The sequence below is a fragment of the Falco cherrug genome, chromosome 2 (genome assembly GCF_023634085.1).
Source record: "Falco cherrug isolate bFalChe1 chromosome 2, bFalChe1.pri, whole genome shotgun sequence".
Classification (NCBI taxonomy): Eukaryota; Metazoa; Chordata; class Aves; order Falconiformes; family Falconidae; genus Falco; species Falco cherrug.
In genome coordinates, this window is record NC_073698.1 from 4,497,557 (window position 1) to 4,517,875 (window position 20,319).

A 20,319-nucleotide genomic window follows, 5' to 3' on the forward strand; every position below is an offset into this window, starting at 1 on the left:
TTTCAGGATCTTCTTCTAAATTTTAAGCAATGCACAGAAAATCACTCCTCCAGAAAACACTACTTGGTGACAAAACGTTACTGATGTGGGTGAAGAACAGCTTCTTCTGGGTAACACAGAATACCTGAACGTGCCCAATAGCTCCACTACCCATGTATAAACCGAGGACACTAAGTGAGCTGAGAAAGTTCACACATTTACAGCAGAGGAGAAACACCATGTGGGTTTCCAGACTTCTGTCCTGTCCTGCTCTGGTTCCGAGTTTTCTGCTGCCACCCTCCAACCCCCTGTGACTTTTGCAAGCGACTCCAGAGCAAGGCAGAGAGCAGGGATCTGCCAGCTGCGGCAGGCTGCCAGGGAAACTGCTGGCTCTGGTACCACACTCAGAATGGAAACAGCGCAGAGAGAGTGGAGCAGGAGCTGGCAGTGCTTGCCATCCTCGCCCATCTCCTGTGCAGCCTCCCCCCATCAGGAACATTGGCACTGCTCACTCTCTTTTTCCTTTCCTCCTGAATAAACCTCACAGGTTTGTTCCTGGTTCAAACTATCAAGCGATTACAACACTTCATCCTGCTTGCTGCAGGGCCCGAGTGGCATGAAGCAGAGATTTTGATCACTGGTCCTGGCATAGTTTATGCTGTTCTTGTTCTGACCACCTATACCAGGGATGGAATTTTCATTTCAGGACCCTCTCTCTGGAAAACCATTTTGTCATCAGAAATTTCTCTATACTCTCTGCACTCTGACATGCTTAAAGCCCTCAGCACACCCTCTCAGATTTACATAGAGTCATAGAATGGTTGAGGTTGGAAGGGACTTTAAAGACCAGCCAGTCCCACCCCCCTGCCAGGGGCAGGGCCCCCTCCCCCCAGCCAGGCTGCTCCCAGCCCCGTCCAGCCTGGCCTTGAGCCCTGCCAGGGATGGGGCACCCACAGCAGCTCTGGGCAGCCTGGGCCAGCGCCTCGCCACCCTCGTGGTAAAGAATTTCTTTCTTATATCTAATTTAAATCTAAATCTCCCCCCTTTCAGTTGAAAGCCATTCCCCCTTGTCCTGTCACTGCATGCCCTTGTAAAAAGCCCCTCTCCAGCGTCCTTATCGGCCCCTTTAGGCACTGGAGCTGCTCTAAGGTCTCCTTGGAGCCTTCTCTCCTGCAGGCTGAACAAGCCCAACTCTCTCAGCCTCAACATGACTGACATGGCCCTTGTTCCCCGCTTCCCCCATGTGACACCCGACTGAATCTCTGCTGACCTCCCCTAGATGCACATGCCCCAACCTAAGCACTCACCCCACAGCAAGGCACACCCAAGTTGTGACATGACCATCAGACTCCTCTCTGTCTAAAGTGAAAGCGCACTCATTTCCATCACTCCACTGAACACCTGAAGAACATCTATTCCAGGCAGTTTGTCTTTGCCCCATCTCTGCTGATCTGGTCCTCCGAAGTGTTTCCTCCTCTCATAGGAGACTGATGGCTGATGCCCATCAGCTCCGTACAACTGCAAAGCCCCAGCATCACTGGTTACTTCCCATCAGTTTTAAGTCCAAATACTTTTCAGACTGACGGCAAGAACTGCCACTTCAATAAAACATTAAACAGTTGAGCATCAAAAGTTTCCTCCGATTCATGTAAGACAACAACTTATTTTGACAAGAGAACCCAAATATCTAGATATTCTCTAGAGACAGCTCTCAGGGCAAAGAACAGAGGTATAACAAAAGCAACATGGACATCACTCAGTGACATTGGTGTTTGAGCCTGGCTTAACACAGTAAAAAGGAAAGGTATCTGCCCTTTGTATCACTGGATAAAACAAACAGACATGCCGAAAACTCTCCAGGGTTTTTACTTCAGAAATTGCTGGCCACCACCAGGTTCAGCAGGATACCACAAGGTCGCAACTGTGCAGTCTATCAACAATTTAGTTTCTTCAACACTACACTGAGACTTTGATAACAGGGTAGTAAAACTACCACCAGTACATAAGACTTGCTGAAAGGGATGCTCACTTCAGCCACTGTAAACAAGCACCAGATGCTAACAACCTGCCAGGGTTTACTCAAATAATTAATTAGTATCTTTACAGAGTTTGTGGTTTGGTTTTCATATTTCTCTTTGTGCACAGTGAAAGAGATTCTCTTTTATTTATATACCCTGCTGCCAGTACTGCAACAATAGAGTTTTAACACCTTTATTCCTTCTTTTTTCTTAAGAGAAAAACACTAAACAAACAGAAGACCATGCACATGCCCTGGATTTTCCCACCTTAACGGCACAGAAACATTTTACTCATCTGCTCCCTGTCCCTTCCAGGCTTTACAACTCAAATAAAATTTTAGTTGACAGCATGTAAAAAACAAAAACAAGGAATACACAACCAGCTCTAAAAGGTTGGTTTGTGACTTCCAGTGCAATTTGTTTTCATTCTCGAAGATTCAGAGAATCACCTTGACCCAATCCCACTAGCATTACTACTAAATCTGAAGCAACTCAACTGGGGGGGACCAGACTTTGATTGCAACATGCGCCCCTGTTCCAAAGAGGTGGGTGAATGGAGTGTTGCAATTAATACCCTGGCACCAGGCATAGTGGCAGAAGTTGTCTGAACCAGCACCAAGCCGTGGCTGAAAGGGCTTGGAAGCAGATTCACATCCCGTTTGATTATTCCCACTACAGGGACAAGAACCTCGGGCAGAGCTGCAGCTGCCACCCCTGTATCTGCCCAGAACCACAAGTTAGTGGCCCAAAATAAAGCTGTGAGAAGTCAGTCCCTTTGCATTGATTCAACCCCTCTGGCTGTCAGCCAGCCCAGAGCAAGTCCCACAGGTAGAGAGAACTGAAGAGAGATCAGAATCAGGCCTCCCATCAGTGAGGCAACCGATTTCACTGGCCTCTTCAGCAGTCCCTCAGGGCTGTTTTCACTCTCTCATGAGAATCTGGGATATAGTTATGTAAAACAGATTCCTCACCCTTAATTAAAATAAAGTTCACATGCACACCCTGCTGAAGGCAGCATTAAAAAAAAAAAAATCACTCCTATGAGGGATAAGTCACTTATAATTAAAAAAAAAAATCTCAGCATGCACACAAGGGAGTGTCTAACGCTTGCCAGCCACCTGGATAATCACTTCCTATGAAAAGCTGTGGAAGAGAGCCCTGGGGAAAGGAAGGGTCATGCAGACTCTCTTGCAAAGGCAATGCATGTAGGCTTTGCTCTGCACAGGCGAGTACCGCAAAGCCTGTTGTCACCAAATTCCACCTATTCTGAGGCCACAAGCACCAATTCTTCTCCACTACACTAGCATGCACTTTCAGCTATTTTAAAATCAAAGCTCATCTTGTTGTATCAAAAGTTCCCTGGCTGTGATAGCATGGGAGCTGACGGATGTTTCATACTCAGCTTTACCTGCTGACTTAATCATTTAAACCTCATCCACATTCCTCCCCTCCTTCTCAAAAGGAAGAGTCCCAGCCATTTTAGCTCCTCCTTGGAAGGCAGCCCATCTCTTTGACCCTTGCAGCTGCAATACCACTATGTCCTTTTGGAGATGTGGAGACCAGAACTGCACATCACATACAATATATGGGTGCAACAGTCATTTACACTGAAAGGAAATGGTATCGCTCATCCCTTTCCTGATGAGGATGGTGGCTTTTTGGTTGCTGCTGCAGTGGTGTTTCCCTCCCCGTCCTGAAAAGTGAAATTATCCCAAATTTTTTACTTCCTATTATTCATGCGGCTTTCAAACTATAAAATAACCTTTCCTCCAAACTTGTAAGAGCTTAAGATCTTGACAGAGACTGTCTGAAAATCCAAATATATTGCATTCACTTTAAGCCTTTCTTACTGACACCCCGCAAAACTTCATGGGGTAGGGCAGCAGGATTTTCATTTTCAGAAGCCACATTAACTCTTTCCAAACAATTAACATTTATCCGTGTATTCAGAGATCCTTATTACAGACCCTTCCATTCCTGATAGCACGACTCTCTGGTGTGCTGTTCCCAGGATCCCCTCCAGACCCCTTTTTATAGATGGGAGTTACACTAGCAGCTCCCCAGTCCTCTGGCACAGCGACTGTCTGTGGTGATAAATTATACAGCTTGGCCAGCAGTTCAGCAGTTTCACATTCAAGTTCGTCAGGACTCTTGGTTGAACGCCATCTAGCCCTGGTGACTTAATAAAATCTAACTTATCTATTCGGTCTGAATTCTTCCTTTTGCATTTATCTCAAATTTGTTTCTCTGATTTATTGGCCACAAAAAGGTGCACTTGGTGTGGGAATGTCCCCCGTACCTTCAGCAGTTGCTATTCTCTGCTATGGCTTTATCAACACCAAGTAACCTTTTTAACACCTCCCAAGGTGTCACCAAGCACTCCCCACGATACTCTAATCCTAATGGATTATGTTCTAATTTATCTAATATCTATGTCCTAATGGATATAAAAAGCAAAGCCCTAACATCTCAGAAGAGCAGTCCCAAGACAGACTGTTTCACCTACTCACTGTGCCCGCTCTCCCCCATAGCAACCTGTGCCTGGGCTGGGCTGCCACCCTGCCTTTCCTTCCTGCTTGCAGTTTCAGATACCATAAAGAGATCAGTGGGATTAAACCGTGTCACCGTGGCAGCCAGCTCCACTGTGATACAGGATGGAGATCTGAGCACTAACAATGCAAGTTTGGGACCCGAGCTACCAGGGCCTGAAGCAGGGTTTCTGTCTAGGCTCCTCCTGATAGAGATAGCTGGCACAAATGGAAAAGTAACTTTTGTGCAATGTGATGACATTGATGCCAGGCAATTCGGGGTGCAAACAACTGCAGATTTAAATGTTTTATCCTGGCTGAAGTACTAAAAGCTGGCACCTTCCTTGCTGCCTGTCTGTTCCTCACCAGCACATCCCAGTAACACAAGTTGAATGAAAACGCTCCTTTCAGTGAGGCTGTGTGTGAAGTTACCTGCCTGCACAGGCACTTGCAGAGTGAAGACTGAAAGTTTCCTTCTTCCACACCCTCCATTCCTTGGCATTTATGCCCTTCAGAAGCCCATAAACAGTCCTGCACTCCTCCTCATTTTAGAAAAACTACACAAGTATATAGCTCTTTTATCTTCCTCTTGCGTCAGTCCCTCCAGCCCCAAAGTCATTTCTGTTGCTTTCCTTCAATTTCCTCCTGTTTATCTGCTAGAAAGTAACAAGGATCAAAGGCAGCAATTACTTCAGAAAAAAAAAATACCCCCACCCCTCACTGATTAGCAACATCAGACCCAATTCTCCAAAAGATACTTGAGAGTTTTTAAAAATACTTTACCAGCTTAGGTGCCAAATCCCAACAGTTTCCGAGGGAATCAAGCACCCACGCGCTTTCTGGATTCCCACTAGATGCCTACCCACATCTTTTAGTATGTAACCACATTAAACACTCTACTTTTGTTCTCAAGGTTAGGCTCTCTAAGTGCTAAGACAGTGCCTGGACGTTCCCACTGAAACCCATAGGCTGCTGAGAGAGTTATGTCCCGAGGTCAGGGAAGGGGGGGGAGGGAAAGAAGGAAAAAAACAAAGGGAGGGGGGGTGGGGAAGACAGGGAAAACAACAACGCATAAGGGGTTTTTTTGTTCCTTCATGCCCAGCAGATCTTACCGAATACCTGCTGCGCAGATCCTGACAGCATGAAAATTTGTCATCTGGTTTTCCATCTTGGCTACGAATTCTAAGGCACAAATATTGCCATACTGTATGTATTTCAGGGCATTCTGAGATAAAGCAACATTATGCTATAGCAGAAATGTGTTTTCCTGTTCCTTCCTGTACCTGCTGCTTCTGTGTTTGCCCTTTACACCTGCAGGACACAAGACAGTGTATTACTTCACCAGCATAGTTGTGTTTTATGTTGTGAGCCTTTACGGGCACCATTTAGGCAGAAGGTTGCAAGGAATCTCAGCATCTCCTTGAATAAGCCACCAAGCATTGGTACAAGACAGGATTCCTGTGCTATAGCACTTTGACTATGACCTGAAGGACTGCAAGGTGGAAGTAGAACAGCAAAAGAGCAGGATTATTTAATAATGTTTGTGTGACTGGCACTAGCAACTTAATTCTGTCTTGGATTGAACTATAGTGCCAGCTGGGCACCAGCAAGAAGTTTGGGCCCAGCTTATAACCTGCTGGGAAAAAACAACCTTCCAATTCTCACTCCTCTTTTCAAGACTGAAGGAACATATGTGTATATGTGTATATATATATATATCTACAACACAAGACATTATGGAGGTAGGTGATATGAGAATCCCAAAAGTGCTCTGCTACACTAACAAAAAACTCACTAGGCAAAGCATGGAAGTCCCTACACAGCATGAACAGGGATCACAGGCTTCATGCTTCCACATGGAATCAGAGGATCCAGAACACCACCACGACCACAGGAGTGGGGAGAAACACACTGTGATTTTCTGTCAGGCTTTCTCCAAAATACATTTATTAAAACACAGAGAGCCAGTTAGAGAGGAGTCAAAATCCATTTGGTACCAAGAACTTTCAGATACGAAGCATAAGCAGGTCCAGCAGAACCTTACCAGGCAGGTGCTAGAGGCTCACAGAGCATGGGGAGAAGTTGGTAAGAACAAAATAACCAAAATAACAAGTATACAGCAGATACTGTAATAAGAGGGTCATCTTTCAGGAGTTAGAAGGCACTTAACTTGTGAGCTAATTCTGAGAAGCCACCAGATCTAGCCATATGTCTTACAGTCCTTACATCCAGGTTTCAACCTACAGACAGCTCCGTGATCTCTAGTACTACCCCACAGCTACATTCACTCATACAGCTCTGTTAAGTTTTCTGCCAGGTCAGCTCACAGCCAAGTGCTGAAAGGGAAAAGAACCCTTGCCTTTGGATGGCTGCGTGCCATGAGAAGCTCAGCTGTGTCGAGCTTCATCCCCCGATCACAGCCTCCAAAAAAACTCAAGCAAAGAGCACACTCCCAGCAGGTGGAGAGAGAACTCTCCTGTCCTTTCATCACACATTTGGTCTCCAAGAAAATGCAAGTTCAGAATTACACTTCTAATATTAATTTTGAGTTGACCACATCAAAAGGAAAACAGCTGCCAACAGCCACATCCTTGCTTTATAGTTTTGTGATGGGGGAGGGGCTCGTTTCTGGAAAAAAAGGAAGACACAAGCTTCTCATCTGTTAGAATGCAGTCAACCACAGACTCTTTCCTTCCAAATCTGTAGTTAGTTCATTAGGAATTTAGGATCTTGCGGAGAGGTCAAACAGTCTCTATGCCGAAACTAGCACAGGTTATGCTTTATATAGAAGCTTTTCACTGCTCACCCCATTCGCATCCCAGTGAGAAGAAAAACAACGCTAACAAGAGCTCCACTGCAGAAGGAAAGTGCGTGAATTCCTGGGAAAGGAGGAAGACAGACTACAGAGATCACACATGCTCATCCTACTGGATTTCAGATGACTTACCTATAGCTACAGGAAGCGCAGATGGACCAGAATCTCAAGTCTTCAAAAACAAACACAACTATACCACATGTCAAATGAGATCACCTTGTTGAAGTCACTGCTCCTCGCTACTGAGCCAAAATAACTGGGTGGGACTCAAAGAGCAAGCGAACATCATCAGATATGCACGGCATCCCCTGTAATACTAAATGTAAAGCTTGATGACAGAAACAGGTACGACGTTAAGAGCAGAAAGCCACTTGCTGCTCAGGTGAGATCCTTTAAATCTCCAGCACAGTTACTTCCTGAACTACACACATGCATTTAGTGCTGCTGCATGTCAGCATGTGACAAAACGTTTTCGAAATAAACAAAAAAAGCCCACACAAGCACTGTTGGTGGCATCTGGACTAGGTCCCAGGATGAGTAAGCATTGGATCAGAAGGCAGGAAGGGCTCCTGCAGGATGTACCTAGTATTAGAAAGGATTGGCCCTTAAAAAAAGCAAAGGGCATCTAAAATGAAATTGATTATATGAATTAAAGAAAAGACAAAAATAACAAAACAAACCCCATGATCCTGATGATCACCTATCAAGCTGCAGGGGTAAAGGGAACAAGCTGAGATCATTTCAACATTGGCATTTTTTTAAAGTAGCCAATAACTTTAAAAGACAACACTGCACGCAAGAAAAGACACTTTTGGATGGACCAAGTAAATGACTTAATTCTTACAATTACGGCCAGCTCATCACTTCTGAATGTTTTTCTTTTGCAACTCAAGGACTTGTTTCAGAGACACACAGAAAAATGAAAAAGGGGGCAATTAGAAGTCTACAAGGAAGAGGTAATGAGACTTCTGATCATTTAACCGGCTCTTGCCGCCTTCTCCTGCCCTGTCCCCTCACTGTGACTGAACTGGAGACAAGTTTGGGAGGGGGGGCTGTTAACACGAGCTGGCAGGACGCTGTTTCAGCAAGTATAACTTTCATGTGAAAGTCAGAAGTTCTACTATGACAGCGCAGTGAGTCACTTGATGACAAGTCATCGAGGCATTTAGATACTGGGTTTGAATTCTAACAAATGACACTGTTTTGCCTTGCCTAACTGAAGGATGTGCCTTTATTGAACCTAGAATTCAAACACCGCCTGTAACCGTCTGCCTCCATTTTAAGACAGCCTACACAGAAAGATATACTGGTTGTGTTCTACTTTCTGGCTTTCAGGAAAGCCCTGAAGGAATCTTGAGTTTCTTGCTTTTTCTTCTGGCTGGAAGTCCGGCTTTTGCCATTCCCAGCCCTACCCTCACCTCCTCGGCTTTTCTAAATGAAGTCTGTGTATTTAAGTACTTCCAGATATCTCATCAGCAAAACTACCTGCTTGAGAGAGGAAGGTAACGAGGCTAAGGATTCTGCCCCTAGCCAAACTTCATCCTCCTGCCAAGCCCCGAAGAGGCTGCTTCTTACTGAGGTGGAGGACAAATTGTTTTACGTCCCCACGGTTCATCTGTATTTGCCTGGCATCTTCAGGATCACAGGTGTATGAGGATTCTGTTTTTCATCAGTCTTAGGGGTGGCCAGGGCAAGTCAAGATATGTGGGAGATGAACAACATTTCTGTAGAAAGGCAAAAGGAAAACAAACAAACCAGGCTTTAAGAGACGTAAAGAAGGACCAGAGGGAGAGAAAAGAAACTAAACAAACAGGAAAAATACCAAATTTAGTTCCCACATAGACACCACAAGTGAAGTTTCACATGATTGTCAGGGGCCCCAGATGTGGATCTTTCCAGTGGTTTGGCGCTGGAGGTTACAACTTGGTCAAGATAAACTGTCAGGTTAATTTTGTTCACACCCCTCAGAATCTGGTTTAGGAAAATAAGGGATTAAAGCAAGCATGGAAAAGTAGTTCTAGGCCCACTCTTTCAGACTCTTTTGGCAGTGGCCTAGCAGTGGATAAGACTCCTGCTGCTTTCTGTGCATTTGGTACAGCCTTCTTATTCATCCTCTCTGATACCAAGGGAGTCAGAATTGTGTAGAAAAATTTATAAGACACACAGAAGTAAGAGATTGCAATTTTTACCAGACACCTTATTACCAAGACATATAGGCTGATGCAACAACAAGAAATTTGATGAGCCAGAAATTAATACAGATTTCTTTTTTTATTAGCTCAACATAACTATGATGCAACACTTGTAACTGGTGCTACAGTTCCCTCTCCTTCCTCCCCTCACAACTTCTCTGGCTTTCTGTAAGGTACTCAGTACAGATTTCCATGATTCTGGACAATTTCATTATAATGTTAATAACTTACTGTTAAGATGCAGTAGATACCATTACTTTCCCCAAAAAAATTAGGAATTGGAGGCTCAAACCAAAGCCTCTGTGTAGTTAAATCTCATTATTTAAGTCTTCAAGGCACACTTGGATCACATTCTGTCATTTCTCTCTACAGATAGGAGTGGGAGAAGTCTCTTTTATATGACACAGATTTTTGCATAGCTTTCACATCTCCAGAATCCTGGAGCTTAACAGAAAGCATCAAACACCTTAACACACACCCACAGCATGCATACATTTTACCAAAGAACGTTACCGTTTACTTTGATTATCAGAAAGCGGATGGTTTTGATGAACAGCTAGGCAGCATTACCACCTTTCATTTCTAGGCAACTCCTTTGAGTTCGGCTCTCAAAGCTTTTCCATTATCACCTGTAGTCTGCCACAAACGGCAATGCCAGAGAAGTAACACTGAATCGGACTCACATCTTACTGTAACGTGTGACTGAAGATGAGCACAACAGCAGGGCATAACAGGGATGCGAACTATAAGCTTGCGGTTAAGGTTTTGTGGTTAAACGGGAGACTCAGCTCTCCTGGGCAGTGTGGCAAGAAAATTCAATCAAACTTCTGTGGAAAAAAGAATTAGCAGTGACCACATCCATGAGAAGTGCCATCCACTTAACAATCATTCCAGGATCTTTGTTCTACATCTTGATCTTCCTCCAGTCTCTCTCTTGCACGGAAATTGAGTATTCCTAGAGGAATTTCTCATTTCAGCAAGAAGTACCATGAGTCAAATAGCTCAAACTCTCTCAAGCATATCCTTTAATAAAGGTATTATTTAACAAATTACAATACTTAGTAAAGCATAGAGATTCACTTTGGAACCCAGCTTTAAATCATTTAAGGTTCCGCAAAGCAATTAAATCTGTAGCCTGAAAAATCACATTTCGGTGTTATGGAGGCCATATACATATTTCTCAAGAATTAGGAAAAACATGACACTTTTCCTTTTTATGAACCAACGTTCCCTTTCACAAATTTGTTCCTTGAGTTCCTGAGCTTGAATCATAGGGTTTCCCCTCTACGTGGTTTGTTTTGAAACAGATTGGTCCAATTTGCTAAAAATTAGCCAGTATGTGAATATCTGCCTTTTGATTTTTTGACCCTAACTACAGTGACATTGGTCCAGTTATACACTAATTTGGATCAGTCTCAATTAAAGCAACTTTTTAGTATGTAATACTGTGACCACAATTTCCAATCTATTAAAAACAACATTTCACTAAACAAAACAGTCAAACATGGCCTCCACTAAGAGTTAACAGGTTCTGTGACTTGCAAAGGAAAATTACATAAAAATTTGTCTTGAGTGAGGTATTCCTGAAAGGATAAGGACACGTAAATTGTTCTATTTCCAGAAGAACTGCAAAATGTGATGGGAGTTTTATAATTGAGTGTCTTATTAATTTTAATGAACTAATCAATATTACATTTCAAATCCTGATGTGTCCATTTGCTGCTAATTCCTTTCTGTGCTATGCACTCCCTGGTCTTTGCAGCTGTTACCTGACTGTTAAGTCTATCTTGTATTAGGATGGAACCCCAAAGTTCAGACTCAGGTGAGCAGTTTAATGAACTAGAAAAGCAAAGGATACGTTATGAGCCTGGCTTCATTCCCGCCACACACACACACACCCCAACACACACTGGGGTTACAGAGCTCAGTGATGGCCTCAAACACACACTGCACCTTACACAGAGGTTAGCACAGGGCCTAGAGCTGAAATGAATGCAACAGCATAGGGAGGATCGGGAAAGGCATTTGGAATATCCCTCCCTTCTGCTGCTGAAGGAAATCAGCTCTTCCTTCATCCCAAACGACTCTGAACTATGGAGGCACACGAGTTCTACAGTCAGTTGTGACTTCCAGCTTCTGCAAAGCATGGCTGAAATAAGGCATTCTTAAAATTCTACTAAAGGCAAATGGTAGATTCATCCTGGCACAAAGCCTTTAAGTTGAACTTGTCAGGGAAACTGCATAGTGCTCGCTTATCAATAGCTGAGGAAATTAAATCCGAGTTTGACAAAAGGAATCACTTCTCTTTCTGCAGAGTTTGGGTTAAGTGGCCAAGCGACTCATATTTTAACATCAGCAGAGAACATGCATTTGGGAATATGTAGGTGCAGTGGTAAGGTATTTCACATTACACTAAGCTTTCTATATGTAAATGAGGAGAAAACACACATGGAGCAAGACACCAGTTCAAATAAAAATATTTCTCACTCTGACTCCTATTTCATAAATAGAACATAAGCCCTGAGAAATGGGCTTTGTCTTGTAAGAAAGGCATCATCTAAAATATTTGTGCACCACTTAAGAGTCATTAAGAATATTGATAGTTCAAAGCCTTACAAATGCTTGGCGGCAGTAACTCAAAGTCCCAAAGTGGTGCTGTGGCACCTTGGCAAGCCAGTCTATTAAACTGTCCCCTAACCTTTCATATTTGATTTTCCCTTTCTCTGCTGCCATCTGTAAAGTCATCAAATGCCATCAGCTGTAAACCATGGACAGACACACTGTAACTACATGCATCAAGCTCGTAAAAGCAGTAGTCGAAGCTTTAAGGTAAACTTGGACAACATCCCCTGTCCCAAAACCACACACAATATAAATAGTAATTATTTTCCTCCCCCATTTTCCATTTAGATTACAGGTATGGAGTGAATTTATGGAAATAGAAGAGGGGGGAAAAAAAGGCACGAAACAAGGCTTTACGCCACACAAGCACGCAGCACGTACTTACCACTTTCTTGTCGTCCCCACAGCTAGAAGCCCACCTAGACCAAGGAGATGTTTGCAGCTAGCTGTCATGTACTTCAAGGCAGTCACAATACATTACATGCATTGCCTCTCACATGATAAGTGGGATCCCAAAGGGTTACTGTAGGAGCAATCACTTCTTTTCAGAAAGCACATTTGATTACTACTTCTGCAGTCTTCTGATTTGGCCCAATTTTCCCAAATTAGGACCTTTCTTCTATACCATTAACTTCTTTTTCTCCTCCTTTTTTTAAACCTAAGATGATAAAAAGATGTCTGATTTGCCACCACTTCACTGATTCTAGACAGGAAGCAGGAAATATAACTGCCTTGAAGTCGTTCTATCAGCTTAAGAGTGAGATAAACCAGTTATATAGCAGGTCCAAAGAGCATAGACCTCAAGAAGGAAAGAAACCATAGAAGGAAAGTTATTGTTTAACCTGCATCTCAGACTAGATGCAAGAGATAGAGCAAGGCCATCATCACTATACGACTAGAAACCGAAACACCCTTGGATGGCCAGTTTGAACAGCTATTCTAGACAATTCACCAGAAGTATATTAGTACAGAAACCAGAACTGAATACCTCCAATTTTCTGCAAATTCCCCTGGAAATGCACTTAATCAGATGGCTTTTTTGTTTCCCCTTCTCCCACCCCAACAAACAAGTGATAAAATGAAGGGAACTGGTGAAAGTTATGCTACTACAGTGGTTCTGCCAGTGGATATGTAAGCAGTGCTGCCTGCCTGCATCCCCACAGTGAGAGGAGTAAGGGGTAAGTCCTCTCAGTTCCCTGCTGCCATGTACAACACAAAGCAAGGGAGACAGAGGAGACCAGGGTGACTACAGAGAGCAATCAGCATTTTTAGAGTGCAGCTCTGTGACCCATTTTAAAACATCTACTGGAGATTATATGTACCACATCCTAAAAGCATCTTTTCTTCTCTACTGATCATATTGGGAGCCTGGGGGGAACTTGTTCAGCTCTGAGCATCCATGTTTTGATCAAGTGAATCCCACGAAAGACCCCGAAACTGTGACACGCACTCCATGTTCAGCCACATGCTGAAAAGGAGACAGAGCATGGGAAGAGCCAAAGACTCCCATCTATGGCTCTGGGGATGTGCCTGAGGAAGGACAGGACAAAAGGAAGCTTGCTGTCCTGCACAAAGCCAGGAGCAGTCATCACCAGTGGCAGCGCTGAGCGTTACCCCCCACAGCCAACACATCCACACCTGCAGTGCACAGCCGCACCCAAGCTCAGGAATTTCAAGCTTGGACTTAAGCTTAAGTAAAGACCTGGTTAGCATAAGCAGCATCAGGCATTTTTAAGCTGTTCGTTCCTAAAAAGCATCACATGCCTTCTGCTTAGGAGTGAAGAACTGATCGCAGTGACTTACGTGCCACATAAGCGAGCATCTGCTGACAGTCCCAGTCCTGCTGCCGCCAAAGGGAACGGACCCTGCCATTCCCATCTCTGGGAACAGGGGTGCAAAGCAGTTCCTCCCAGGTGAGAGCTGTGCAAGCGCATACAGAGAGTGACACACTAGACAAGTTATTTTCGCCTTAAGAACAAGCCCTCAGTATCAAGCAGAACATGCTTACATTCTCCCCAATTCCCGTAACAGGCCAAGACATCAGGCTAAGAAAATTAGTTTAGCTCCCTGCGAGGTGCAGAAAAAGGCTCTTTCACACAACACAGTTCTGACACACAATATTCTTTTGCCCTCCCATAGAGGTAAAAAGCCAATAAGATACATTCTTCTACCTGTAAAACGGCTAACATCGACCAGGCTTTAAGCAAACATGGCTTTAGTTTTTAGTTGCCTGGTTTCAGTCTGTTTCTCGTACCTCCTCAGGAAGATGGTCAGATCCTTTACAAAGTCAATTTGCTTCTGTTATCTGCTGTTGACAGGATGAACTGTAAACTCCGATCACTTTGAGGGTGGAGCTCCAGGTCATTTCTGTATTTTGCTACTGGGAAAAGTCTGTTTGAGCTCTAGGTGGTTCTGTACTCTCTTAAGGATATAAGGGAACTGGACTGTAGCAACTAGCTTTTGAAATTAGAAAACTTCCCAGATCAAGGAAGTGAGACAGGGGCACAAAAGGGAGAAAGAAGGAAAGAAGCCACACTGCAGCTCACTCATATTTAAAAACAAAACACTAGTTAGCAAACTAGGTGAAATTCATGCACTTGTAGTCAAAGCTGAGAAAAGGTCTGCACAGACCTGGAAAAGGATACACAAGAAGCAGCAGTAATCAAACGGTTCTTTGGCCTCTCAGGCAAAAAGAGCTAGCATCAGTTTTTAATCCAGCACAAGCAAGGCAGACAGAAACACAGTAAATAAGTAATATATTTTCACTTCTGGTAGTTATGCTGGACTTGTCACATGTTTCTCCCAATATCCCTGTGATTCATGGAAAAGCATGGACCAAAAGCCTTACATTTGCCTACTCTTTTTTTTCTGAGCAACATCCAGAGCACATAATATTCCCCTAAATCAGTCAAAGCATTCCCACTGCCATGGTCCAAGAGCATTTTCCTCAAATTTTATTTTTGGCTTTAATTTCCGAGTCCAAGAACGGTAGTTACATTATCCCATTTAAAGAAGCTGCTCCCCACAGGGCTCAGAAAGGCGAAATACCAACCCAGCTTATCAGTCTCCCGTCTTCAACTCCGGCTTTGTTACACAGTACAGCTAAGAACAAATTCTCCCCCATGGCACAAGACAGGGCCAGTCCATAGTTAAACAGATTCAGTATTTAGACGCAGATAAATTTCTACTGTACCTTCTGTTCTCTGTGCAGAGACGAGCTTCACTTCTCTGGCTTATCCACGGGAAAACGCACAGGGAAAAGCAATTTCTAAGCATCCAGCAGACACACACACACACACACAGTTCCACAAGGAGGAGTTTTTCCAGCCTTATCCTAAAAAGTTGCGAGCAAGATTAACACACCCACACCAAGAGATGTCAGAGCAGCAGACAGGAAGATGCTCCCTGCTTTCTCAGGTAATGTGTGCAACACCAGGAAACTCCAGGCTCGGAGAAGAGGGAGGTAGTTCAGCGAAAGGCATCCATGAGCCACTGTACAAAGAGTAATTTGCAAGCAAAGAGAACAAACACTCTTCCGCCTGTGCCCAACACGGCCATTTCACCCAGCTACAATACCCGCTTTCACTTTGAAAAGCTTGGCTAACTGAACAGCTCTTCCAGTTGTTCTTACACACACAGCTAGATATATAATCCCTCATCACCGCATAAAGTACATGCCTTACAGCTGGTAACAGGTCCCCACCGAAGAGCCAGGTTTTGACATCTATTTATAAATCTTGTTCCTAAAGAAAACTCCTGGAGGGAATGTTGGACTAAGGATCAAGTAGTGCTCAGCAGGAGCAGATACACCATCACACACACACACACACACACAGCCGGCTATTCCCAATAATCATGAATTTTAAGCCCTCTGGATAACAAAAGCAGCAAGAACAGGGATTGCAGGCATGGGAGAGCTGTGGATCGGGGCATTTCCACGCACAGTGGAAGAGAGAAGCACTAAAGCCCCTGAGGGCTCGTCCTGCTGGTGCTGCCTCTCCTTCGGGCTCTCAGGGGCATTCAGGAGCACCCAGAGGTGCCACCCTGCTCACGATGTCCCTTCACTGCCACCCCTCCCCAAGGAGAAGCCCCTGCTTTGAGCAGAAGGCTCGACTAGAGACCTCCTGAGGTCCCTTCCAATCTGAATTATCCCACCAGCCTAAGTTCAGCTTTGCTTTTGAGTACTTTAACAGCAAAAAGCCACGGTTTCATAGGCGCGCACACACAGGCGGGCGGGCGGGGGGGGGCGGTATTAAAAGACACGCTCCCACCTCTCCATCCCCGCGCACCAGCCACACAAAGCCGGGGGCTGCATCACCCTATCGCCCAGCAAGGGTCCGGCTCCTCAGCGCTTTGTGTCTACCCAAAGCACACGGCCCCAACCCCCCACCCCAAGCCCAAGCCAGGCCGCGGTGCTGAGCAGAAACTCTGGCCTGAGCCCCCACTCCCACCCCAACCTCTGCCCCAGCACCCCGAGCATGCGGCCCCAAACGGCCCCCGGCTTCGCAAAGCCCGGGGGCTGAAGGCAACTCCCTTTGTTAAATGAATGAGCCGGGGAGGCAGGAGGGGGGAGGCAGGCTCGGTACCCCCTTCCTAAGAGAAAATAATTAAAAAAACAAAAGGGGGGGGCGGGAGGTGGAATGCGTTGGAATAAACCGGCCACTCAACCCTTTTACAAACTTTGGGGGTCCAGCAGAAGTGAGGAACCCCCCTCCCCAGCCCGGCCCAGCCCGGCCCGGCGGGACTCACCTTCCGCCCGCCGCAAGGTGCTGCCCGGCTCTCCCCGCCCGCCCCCGCCCCTCCCCTCCCGGCGGCCCGGCCCGCCCCCGGCGCCCTCCCCGCCTTGCCGCGGCCATTGGCTGCGGGGGGCCCGCCCCGCCGCCCCCGCCCCGCCGGTGGGCAGCCGGGCCCGGGGCTTCCCGCTTCCTGCGGCGGGGGGGCGGCAGCGCAGCCAGGTGGCCCAGGGTGAAAACTTGGGGGATGGGGGGGGGGAGGTTGCCGGTGTGGCAGGTCGGGACCCCGGTGCTCGCTGCGCCCCTGCGCTGCCCGGGGGGACCGCGGGCTGCGCTCCAGCCTCGCCGTGCGGCCGGCACCCGGGCTGGGCTGGGCTGGGGGTTAGCGGCGGGGACCTGGGAGCCGTTCTCACGCCATCGAGGCAGCTACAAGGCGGGGAGCGGATCACCGGCAACGACACCCGCGGCGTGCGGCGCTGAGATGACTATTATTGCCGTGATTCGTCTCACGCCGTGCTACGGAGCCGGCCCCGTTCTGCCATGCACTCTGCGTGCGGACCCAAAAAAGGCAAGAAGCAGACGCGCTCTGCCCTGCCGCGGGGTTGCACAAGCCAAGACATCTCTACCTTATATTGCAGGGGTACGGGGGTTTGCTCGCCCTGTGACCCCAAGCTTGCTGGAAGCTCCTCACCCTAGTTAGCAGGAGTTTTCGGCTCGGCGCTCATGCTCTGCTGAGGGAGGAGAAGAGGGATTTGATTGCACAGATGTACAGCTGCGCCGCTCTCAAGAAGGGAGCGTGGGCATGGTGAGGTTCTTGGAACATGCTGTCTGGAGGCACAAAAGTGAAACGTTAAGTGAAGCAGGTAGATGCAGACAAAAGGGAGACACCAGGTCGTCATCCCAGACGTTCGTCTTAAAGCAAGACAACATGCCCGTATATGACAGATTACGACAGCGCTGCCACAGTCTCTCCCTTCTTCCTCCTACCAACGTTTATCAGTTCCCATGATAAGTTTGTTCGGGAGCTAAACCAGCAGAAAATTAACCTGGCAAAAATAAACAAATGGGGGAAGTGAGAGTGTGAGTCTGGGACTGGTAGGGAGAGCGGGACTGCAGCAGAGCTGATTGATCAGCTCAACCTGATGTGGAGTTGCACACTTAGAATTCTTTTGCACGCTTACTTCCCTCTGTTGGACACATTTAAAATGGGATTCAAAACCACGCACACAGACAGGCTGCATGAACGCATGCAGAGCATGGTCTGTCCATAGTCTGTCCTCGGGTTGCTACATAAAGGTGCTTATTTCAGTACAGGGCAGTATAGCAGCTGCTTCACTTCAAAGATGGCCACGATCAGCCTTGTATCAAGAATTCTGCAGTTACGTGGGAGCCATGCTTATGCAATTGCTGGGGGGACGGCGGGGATGACAACAGAGGAGAAAAATCTTTGCAGATGGCCATATCTGCAAAGAGGGCACCATCAAAGCTGGAGTTCAAACTGAGCAGTTAGCCTTCAGCCCTGAACTGAGACCTGAAGAGTACCTTCCTTTTGTACCGCACTCAAAATCACAAAGCCTTTTCAGAAACATGGGTGCACCCTGATTATTTAAAAAATAAATCTTGAAGCCAAGCAAGAGATCAGTCCAAAATACTCATAAACATGCCTTGACTGACAAGATATTCTAACAAATACAATAATTCAGCTGCTTGGAGAATGGCTGCGTAAGGCCTGGTCCACATTCAGCCAGTGCATCGCTCTAACAGCCCCTGCTATAGCTGTATTTCTATCTTTATAAAGGTACTCAAACAGCATGAAATAACCAGAACTTTAATTATAGGTGGTTTTAATGCCACTTGAAGCTGACAAAAGACTACCTTCACACAGGTTAACTCAGTTCAGAAATTGTTTCAATTGAATCTTTGTATATTCATTGCCAAGGGATCTCTCCAAAACATTCTTACATTTCATTATTATCCTCCTCCATAGTAATGCGGAATCCTAAAAAGATATCCTGAAGAGATATCCCGAGATTATGATACTTACAGGGTTTTTTTAATTTACCCAAATTTCAAGACTCTTTTGTCTGAAACTATTGCCGGATATTTCAGGGGGAGTTCCCAAACAAAAGGAGGAAGATGCATTTGGGATGTCCATGAACAACATCAGAACAGGATATAGAGCTACCGCTGCAAACCAGAATTTGATACTTGAGAGAGGAATGAGTGAAAAGTAGATCATTTTATTTGCATTCTAAGCACTTGGACCAGAGAAAGTGCTCAGGGGGGAGGGGGGAGGTGTCAGGGAAAGTATCCATCTTGCCTCTTACACAGAATAAATCAGATGGCCCCTTTCCAGTATGGGGGGAAAAGGGGATTTCTTACACCTAAAAAGGGTCTCCTGTGTTCTGTGGGAAGAAGCCTGGCACCAGGTCCCAGCCTCAAAGACCAACTCCGTTGAACAGTTGATTTTACAGCAATCATGTAAGAACTGCATTTTCCTCCCCTTCAGACGTACAGCAGAATGAGCAGTCCAGCTGCCGTAGGGCATAGCCTGACGATTTCTTCTTTGTCAGCAGTACCAGTATCAATAGTTCCTACCCTGCTGCACTTCTCTGCTCCTGAGCTACTCCCCATGCTGTGCCAGCACAGCTATTTGTGCAGCCATGTAATGGAAGGGATCAAGGAACTGGTCCACCTAAGATATTTCCTGGGTGCTTTTCAGCCAAATCAAATCCCCAGATATCTTGGCTGACACAATGCAGGGGAAACACAAGAGCATGTGAAATCACAGAAGCTAAATCTCAGCTGAGGGACAGTAACTTGTTATGACGTACCAACTTAGTCACCTGCAATCATCCGTCCACTCCTTTAATCTGCTCGAGCAATTAGGGACAAATTGGCCTCAGCCTTCAAGGAAGAAACCAGAGTTGATGAATGACTGGAAAACTAATTACAAGTCTCTAAGTCTTAGGAGTCAGGCAAGGACTGGAAAAAGACAAAAAGAAAAAAAGGAGTCCTATAGTCATCCAATACACAATTACAAAGATCCTCAGCCAAAGATCTCTCTGCAAAGATGTAGAAACAGCAAGCACTGGCAAGCAAAACTGAAGGTGATGGTGGGTCAGCATACTACTGCCTGGAGGTTTCTCACCCAGTAAATCAGAAGTCAATCCAGCAAAATAATTTTGTTACCGTGGTGTGAAGCGACAAAGATGATGATTCATCCCTGCCCTACATATCATATAAGCTTGTACCACTCTGCAAAATGTACATAAACCACTTCCAAATCAGAACTATCTCCTTTGCATTCTATCTCATCCAGGTAACAACAGACTAAAGCAGTGGGGAATGTGTTTCTGGACACAAATCTGTGATGCATAAGAGTAAATGTTTTCTCTAAACAAACACATAAAAGCACGTCACCAACAATCT

At 45.7% G+C, this 20,319-nt stretch overlaps 1 protein-coding gene across 3 annotated transcripts in view; it reads right to left on the bottom strand.

The window, feature by feature from the left end:
- PAK1 (p21 (RAC1) activated kinase 1) overlaps window positions 1–16,922 on the bottom strand; it is a 73,554-nt gene extending 56,632 nt beyond the window's left edge. For 2 of the 3 annotated variants that reach the window (XM_055702307.1, XM_055702304.1), the window contains exon 1: window positions 16,904–16,922. The gene's annotated coding sequence lies outside the window, so the exon portion shown is untranslated. Of the gene's footprint in view, window positions 1–15,347; window positions 15,638–16,903 lie in introns of those variants that run through there. The other variant, XM_055702301.1, reaches the window with a different exon arrangement.
- Window positions 16,923–20,319: the final 3,397 nt, after the last annotated feature.